Raw genomic sequence first — 7,653 nt, 5'->3', positions numbered from 1 at the left:
AATATTAAAAGTATTTATGGGGACACAGCTAACAAATTTAATGCACAGTTAAATAGAGAACTAAAATGATGTAATTCCATAGTCACACAAAAAGAGATACGACATTCCGTAGTAGTTAATTCAACAACACCGCCATTGCGTACCCAGCCCGAGATACATAAACAACGGATACAAATTCGTCCAATTGTTAACGTGGTTAATGGGCCATCGCCCGCAGTCACTAAAACAATTAGTATATTCCTTAAGGAATATTACACATATAAGAATACACTACAAAAATTTGTTACAAAACTTTCAATAAAATTAAAAATATAGAAATACAGAAAACGAAATGCTCCTATCACTCTATACATCTAATATGTATACTCACATTCCAGTAACAGAGACAATAGAAATGACGAAAAAAACAACCTTCTCAAACATAAGAAAATAACTCAAGCAGAAGTTTACAAAATAGTAGAACTTGTACAGTTAATCACTACCTACAGTTGCTTCTCACGCCAGAACAAAATTTATTTCCAAGAATTGGGGTAGCGATGGCTGCGGCCTAGCCGGCACGTTAGCTGATATTTTCGTTTAAGACTATAAGAGAGTTTTTAACAAGTTTTCTCAAACAACCGAAAGAATCGTTTATTACTATAAATATGTCGACGACATTTAAATCCTATTCGACGGTGCAATAGAAGAGAGTAACATCATGCTTTACCAATTAAATAGTTTACATAAAAAATTAATTTCACCGTGGAAAGAGAAAAAAAGTGTATAACCATTTGGCTTTAAAAATTTCAAACGAGAAATCTGAACACACATTCGATATATTTGGTAAACAAAGGACAACAGAAATAATTATCCAGAAACTCTCATGTCACCTGAGAACACGTAAGCTCGCATATTTTCAATGTGTGATACGCAGGCTGATCAACTTACGTCTGGGAAAAGAACAAAAATTGAAAAAAAAAAACAATTAAATTTTCTCCGAAACGTGGCTATAAATAACGCTTATCTTAAAACCCTTGTGGATACATTCAGAAAGAGAATCAATCAAACCAACCCGATCATGTAGAAAAATAACTTTAATCAGTGTAACAAATGAACAACAGAGACACAAGGTTTTTGGATGGCGTTATCTAGGTACTGTTTCCGATAAAATTGTTAGATTTTCAAGAAAACAAATTTATACACTAGCTGCAGTGACACTGACAATCTGCAATGATTATTGAGACACATACCATAGGCATCAAAGCCTTTTTCGCAATCAGGAATCTACCAAATTAACTGCGAAGAATGCTCAAAATTTTATATGAGGCAAACAGGAAGGGAAGTTGGCACACAATTTAAACAACACGCGACAAGCGACAATAGCCCATCCACCTTTGCTGCACACTTAGGAGACGGCAACCACCTAATCCGTAATATAGATGAATCACTACAAATATTACTTAAGTTACAGAAAGGTAAAAATATGGATATAATAGAAGAAATTGAAATTTACTTCTATCTTAAAGTTCAATCAGACAGTTTTTAATTGAACAAAAGGACCTGTGAAATAAAGAATTCTTAGACAGCTTTTACGGCTGTACGACGAAGCATTATACAACCATAGAATGTATAATTACCACGCTACTCATTAATAAATATTACTATAATGAGAAAGATCACGCAATCATAAAACAGGTTTTTCGCGATTATCGTAGTATTCATTACTGTTTCATTAGAGTATTGTGATCGATTTTATATCCAAGATCTTTGTAATAAATATTAAAAATAGCAGGATGGTCTGTGGAGCGGAATCAAAACCAAGCCTTCTGGCGTCGTCCGCTGCGATAGGGAAAAATGCTCTTAGTATCGCGGCGTGAAGAGACCTTGTATTCATCGTTCGACATCTTCGGGGAATGTGGAGTTGGTTACGAGGAAGGTACCGGTCTGTCAGAGGCGTGCTCACCATGATGGAAGGGTATTTTTCCGCTGTGTTCGTGGCTATTCTCGTCTCCATGGAGGTAGGTTGCAGTGGCTTTCTGTGGTTGCTGTGGAGAGTAAGTTGACAAGGTCTGTTAAATTTTGTTTCCGTGTATTGGCATTTTTACTGTCACCTGTCGTGAGTACAAGTTTTTACTGCCTTATTAGATTACTTTACTGGACTTTAACTGACGTCAAATGTTGTCGAAAGGAGGAGGCCACTATGCTAAGCAGCCCTGGCTGTTACTGCATTCTTAAACGTGTCATCTTTTTCCCACATAGCATTTTGGTAACTTGGTAACTCAGCTTGGTGTTTAAAGAAACTTCAAGTCGTTATTCTCGTGCACGTCTGAGGCACGAGTTATGAATTAATGTCGTAAACTTTAGCCGGTGCCAATTATTTTAGGGGAATGATGTTTCATGTTCGGGTAGGCTTCGGATTTGCATGTCGGCACTAAATTATGTAACGCGACTAATGTGGCCATACTAGTTAATGCATGTTTAATGGGTGATCAATCACGATATACTACTTCTCTTAAACACCAACCTTGAATTAAAATTATTCTGGGTTGTGTTTTTGCTGCAGCGGCTGAATACGCTGTATGTGCTTATTGTAATACAGTGACTCAGGTATTGACCAGTCTATTTCAGGGTTTCTTCACAGAGCTGACTTGATTATGAGGTGCTGAGCCGATTGTCGGAGCGATCTACGCCTCCATGAAGTACGTTGTGAGATACAAATTCAGTATCTTAGTTGTAATTTTGTTTTAAGGCTTCAAATTTAAAAAAAAAAAAACCTCTTGGTGTGGCTGACGTTGGAATATAAATTCAGGAGGGGCTCATTTGATAGTGTCTCTGTAGCAATCCAGATCTTACGGAAACTATTCTGTACTGCGGGAATGTGTAATTATCATTTCTCTAAGGGGATCATCGGCGCCGAGGTTCATATGGAAGCGGTCCACTCAACCTGAGGCTGTCGGCCAAGCTGGTCCTCGCTAGTGTGTTGTCCTGCTGCTTAAGCACGGCCGCGGTGTTCACTCTCTTGCCGCCACACATTCGCGACATTCTGCATTGGCCAAGGCGGCGAGCCAGCCACAGATCCGCTCACCTATATTGTGGACAAGTTAAGTTACCATGATTTGGTAAAAAAAAAGGTTCAAATGGCTCTGAGCACTAGGGGACTTAACAACTTAGGTCCCCTAGACTTAGAACTACTTAAACCTAACTAACCTCACATACATCCAGGCATGATTTGGTCAGATCGGTTTTCTGGGCACTCCGTAAAGGTCAACTTTCAGGGCTTGCTGATTTCTCTGACGATTAATCTGTTCAAGTGGGTCCTCAGCCACTGTAATTGCAGTTCTATCAAGGATAAGTTCGTTTTTAGTAAATTAAAAGCTATTTGAAAGTAAAATCTGGGCATTTTCTTTAAGGTAGGGGAATTTAACTTAATTCCTTGTTGATTGTAAACTGCATTGTAAGTTATTATTTATTTAAATCAAACCGAAAGTTTCCGTTTCAAAGGCTTTGTTTAAGGACGGCTCTTGTCCAGTGTTATCTTAAAGTAAGTTTTGAAAGTTGTACTGTGATTATTATTAGGTGCTGTGTGTTCATGTTATCCAGGGGCATTTGGATGTTGCTAATCCATAAGTTCTAAGTAAATGCTGTTGTTAAGATTCTTAATCACTTGTATTATAAATCGTTATAATTTTTTAAAGTAAGTTGTTACTTGTGATAATTGCTCTGTATTTCTTAACTTATATTAAATTTTATCAAAAAGTTTACGTAATTTGTAAAGAAGATTGGTTCATCAATAATGTGTATGTATTAAACCAGTGAATGAAGTATTTGAAAGACCTTTGGACCAGAGCATCCCATAAAGATTTGTGGCCACTTAAGAGGCCGTAATTCCGCATTCCAATGATAGAAAGTGCCACTTAAGAGGCCGTAATTCCCCATTCCAATGATAGAAAGTGGCAATGAGTTTTTGTATTTAGGGTATATGTCACTGGATGGACCAGAAAAGAAGTAAACAAAAAAGTAAAAATGCGTTGGAGTATTTATGGTAAATGACATGGGATTGAAAATGAAATTCCCCACGTCCGTTGAAAGGAAAGACTACTTATGACAATGGACTACTAATACATAAAAATTTTCAAAAACTGAAGAATGCTCACTGGAACATGAGGATCCGCATCTTGGGAAGTACTAGGGGGAGACAGAATAACAGAAACAAATGTTCCAATCATGACGTAGTTATGACCTTACGCGAGTGGCTGATAGATGGAACTAAGAAACTCTTGGTGTTTTTTGAGAGATAGGAAAAGATCGTGACGTCAGTGAGAGATGGATGCACAACGCCGGACACCTTGATCGGCGGCAAAGAAGAACACAAGTGTGTTAATTAGATCCGTGGCTGCGCCGTCAATCCACTCTGGGATATCGATGTACCACAGTAAGGTACAATGCTGCGACGTCTTTGCAATTTTATTACTGAGAGCACCGGGTTAATGAGTTATCCAAGCTGAAGTTGCTATCTCTAAGAGCGAAAAGAGGTTCTGGGGACACTCTTGCTCTTGGGGTGGGATACTGCCCATAAAGGTGAAAAAATCAGCAATGACCAGTGGTAAGAGAATGCAGAAGGCAACGGAAACCACTACATTAAAGACACATAATGTTTATCCACAGTGCTCGTGGCACGTAATTGAAAAAGTGTCATGATGATCTCTCGATTGACAAAAGGTCTCAGAAGAGTCCCCTATTCGGATCGGCGGGAGAGGACCGCGAAGCAGGAGGTGACCATGATGAAAATATTGAATAAGCGCAGGAAGGATAACATTCTACGAGTTGGAGCGTGGAATGTCAGAAATTTGAAAGTGATAGAGAAGCTAGAAAATATGGAAAGGAAAATGCAAAAGCTCAGTCTAGATATTTTGGGGCTCAGTAAAGTGAAATTCAAGGAAGACAAGTAATTCTTGTCAGATGACTATAGGATAATACCAACAAGAATAGAGAATGGTATAACGAGCAGGATTCTTTATGAATAGGGACGAAGGACAGAGAGTGAGTTACTGTGAGCAGTTGAGAGATAGGGCTGTTCTTATCAGAAAAGACAGCAAATCAATGCAATGATGGATCGAGATGAAGAGAAAGTACATGACGGTATAAAGAGAGACGAAAATGGGGGATTGGAACGTGGTTGTAAGGGAAGGAGCAGCAGAGAGGGTTGTAGGAGGATATGGGTTTGGTACTAAGAATGAGAGATTAAAAAGAGTAATTGAGTGGTGCAATGCAATAAATACTTTGTTCAAGAATCACAAGAGGAGTAAGTATGCTTGGAAAAGACCGGGAGACACGGGAAAATTTCGATTGGATTACTTCACGGTCAGACAGAGATTCCGAAATCAGACACTGGATTTTAAGGCGCACATAGCGACAGATATAGACTCAGATCACAATGTGGTAGTGATGAAGAGTAGGCTGAAGTTTAAGTGATTAGTCAGGAAGAATCAGTACGCTAAGAACTGGAATACGGAAATACTAAGGAATAAAGAGATAACTTGAAGTTCTCTAAGGCTATAGGTAATAATAAGGAATAGCTCAGTATGAAGTTCAGTTTAAGACGAATACATGTCTCTAAAAAGGACAATCACAGAAAGTGAAAAGAAAAACATAGGTACAAATAAGGTAACTGCGAAAAACCTTGGGTAACAGAAGAAACACTCCAGCTGAGCAAAGAAAAAAGGAAGTACAGAAATGTTTAGGGAAACGCAGGAATACAGAAATGCAAGTGGCCGAGGAATGAAATAAACAAGAAGTGCAAGGAACCTATGATGAAATCGCTGAATGAAACATGTAAAAAAATCGAAAAAGAAATGATTGTCGGAAGGACTGACTAATACAGAAAACGCAAAAGAATCCTAGATGATATTAAAAGCAAGGGTGATAACATTTTAAGCGCAATGGGAAATCCACTGTTATATTCAGAGGAGAGGGCGGGTAAGTGAAAAGAGATCATTGTAGACCTCTATGAGTCGGAAGATTGGTCTGAAGTGATAGCAGAAGAAACAGTAGTCGATATAGAAGAGATGAGGGACCCAGTATTAGAATTTAAAAGAGCTTTGGAAGACTTAATATCACATAAAGCAGAAGTAGATAACAGTTCTCCATAATTTCTAAAATCATTGGGGGAGTGGCAACAAAACGACTTTTCACGTTTGTGTATAGTACGTATGAGTCTGGTGATATACCCTCTGACTTCCGGAAAAACATCATTCACACAATTCCGAAGACTACAAGAGCTGACTAGTACGGCAATTGTCGTACAATCAGCATAACAGCACGTTCATCCAAGTTGCTGACAATAACCATAAACAGAAGAATGGAAAATAAAACTGAGGATGTTATATGACGATCAGTGTGGCTTTAGGGGAGATATAGCCATCAGAGAGGCAAGTCTGACTTTCTGGTTGATAATGGGAGCAAGAGTAAAGAAATATCAACAAAAGTTCGTTGGATTTGTCGACCTGGAAAAAGCGTTCGACAATGTCAAATGGTGCAAGATGTTCGAAATTCTGAGGAAAATACGGACAGGCTATAGGGAGAGACGGATAATATGCAATATGTACAAGAGGCAAGAGTGATGACCAAGAATGAAGTGCTCGGATTAGAAAGGGTATAAGACAATGTAGTCTTTCGCCCCTACTGTTCAATCTATACATCGAAGAAGCAATGATAGAAATAAAAGAAATATTCAAGAGTGGAATTAAAATCCAGGGTGAAAGGATATCAACAACGAGATTCGCTGATGACATTGCTATCCTCAGTGAAAGTGTATGTCAGGCACTTAAGTGTTATTTGCAGAGTATCTATGTAGAAGTACATGAAGAAGATTTACACCATCTACTGAATGGAGTGAATAGTATACTGAGTATAGAATGCAGACTGAGAGTAAATGGAAGAAAGACGAAAGTAATGAGAAGTAGCAAAAACGAGAACAGCGGGAAACTTAACATTAGAACTGGTGGTCACGAAGTATTTGAATTAAGGAATACTGATGCCTAGGTAACATTATAACCTATGACATCAAAACATTTCTCTAATGTGGTTGCTCTATGGGATTTAATCATCACTGATCTTCAAATAAATGAGGTGTACCTGCAGAATGTTTTCATCCTCTTCCTCGCCGAATTGAGGTCATCGTCAGAGTTAGAGCCGGTTTTGCTTAGTGTTAGGATGATGCTGAAACGTCCCCTTAGAAAAATTAATGAATTACTTTGCTGATAAACCTCTTACGTTATTTGATTTTCAAACAGCTGAGCAGAACTGAAGTACTCAGACATTTCTCTCTTTACTTATTGTGATCAACACTAAGCTGACACAATATTTTTTGCGCAACGCAATCTGACTTTCAATAATCCCTACAAAAGAATGGCCCTGACGGACAATAGCTATACCTTTCATGAATCACTTACGGTACCTCACAAAAAATCTTCGTTACTCGAACTACTGCAATACAGCGAGCGCCAATACTGCCAGGTAAATAAAAGATTCTAACTACTGAAGGCACTAACTACTGATAGGCATAGTTAGCAAATGAAAGATTTTGATAGAGAATAAACAATGTATTTACCTTAATAGCGTCCAAAAGTCACAATGTATATATATATATATATATATATATATATATATATATAT

The sequence above is a fragment of the Schistocerca americana genome, chromosome 2 (genome assembly GCF_021461395.2).
Source record: "Schistocerca americana isolate TAMUIC-IGC-003095 chromosome 2, iqSchAmer2.1, whole genome shotgun sequence".
Taxonomy (NCBI): domain Eukaryota; kingdom Metazoa; phylum Arthropoda; class Insecta; order Orthoptera; family Acrididae; genus Schistocerca; species Schistocerca americana.
This window is presented reverse-complemented; position numbering follows the sequence as displayed.